Source organism: Berghia stephanieae, unplaced genomic scaffold, assembly GCF_034508935.2.
Source record: "Berghia stephanieae isolate SIO BIC M18660-M18661 unplaced genomic scaffold, UCSD_Bste_1.3 scaffold870, whole genome shotgun sequence".
NCBI lineage: Eukaryota > Metazoa > Mollusca > Gastropoda > Nudibranchia > Aeolidiidae > Berghia > Berghia stephanieae.
In genome coordinates, this window is record NW_027629511.1 from 15001 (window position 1) to 16056 (window position 1056).

The following is a 1056-nucleotide window of genomic DNA, read 5'->3' on the forward strand; positions in this document are numbered from 1 at the left end:
ACATTTGGGGGGGGGGGGGGGGATGAATAAAGTATATGTTATTATTATTATTATTATTATTATTATTATTATTATATTATTATTATTATTATTATTATTATTATTATATATTATATTATTATTATTTATTATTATTATTATTATTATTATTATCATCATCATTATCATTATTATTATCATTATTGTTATTATTCATAGTATTAGTATTATTATTAGTATTAGTATTAGTATTGTTATTATTATCATTATTATCATCATCATCAGCACCATAATCATCATTATTATCATCATCATTATTATTGCATTTATTAATGGTATCATTGTTATCATTATCATCATTATAATCATCATAATCAACATCACCATTATCATCATAAATTATTATCAATATTATCATTATTCTTGTTAACATCATCGTAACAATTAATTTAAGTTTTTAGAGTCCTAATGGATGATGATATGATGAATTTTAACAAAATTTCCTATTAATTTCTTTTTTTCTAATAACGCAGAAACTCCAATCTATCTGGGAGATGCACTTGATTTTTTTTACGCATCCTTGGGCCTGGTAAGTGGAATCATTGAGCTTTGAACATCTAAATTTAAACATAATTTCCCAAACTATTGATCTGACTATAACACTGGGCCGATTCTGTTTTACAAAAGGAACTACAAGAGCGATGCAACGTATAGCCTACCTTATTACCAGAAATCTCAGGTTTTGACAAGTTGAGGGTCGCTTTAGTTTATAAATAACATAAAAGTAAAAGGTTATCTGGCCCAAAAATAAAAGAGCATTTTTGTCAGCGCTCTCGGAAGTATTCTTTCCATAGGCTTGTCTCCTCGTTCGTGGCAATCGTTAACTTATAGATAGAACGAAATTGATGTCACTCAGCTATTTATTGTTTTTAGCCAGCCATTTTTATGAGCAATTCTTACCAAATTGTATTAATGTATATACGTTTCAGATTACGCATTGTTTTGTATGTTGGTACTTCATATCCGTCTGTCGAAATGTTTTGACGTGTCATTATTTAGGTTAGTGCCAAGCCTAGT

General features: G+C 27.6%; 1 long non-coding RNA gene across 2 annotated transcripts in view; it reads left to right on the top strand.

The window, feature by feature from the left end:
- The window catches only part of LOC144962329 (uncharacterized), a 9602-nt gene extending 9035 nt beyond the window's left edge, over nucleotides 1-567 (top strand). For both annotated transcript variants that reach the window (XR_013643439.1, XR_013643440.1), the window contains exon 3: nucleotides 513-567. This is a non-coding gene — a long non-coding RNA (uncharacterized LOC144962329). The remainder of the gene's footprint in view (nucleotides 1-512) is intronic.
- Nucleotides 568-1056: the final 489 nt, after the last annotated feature.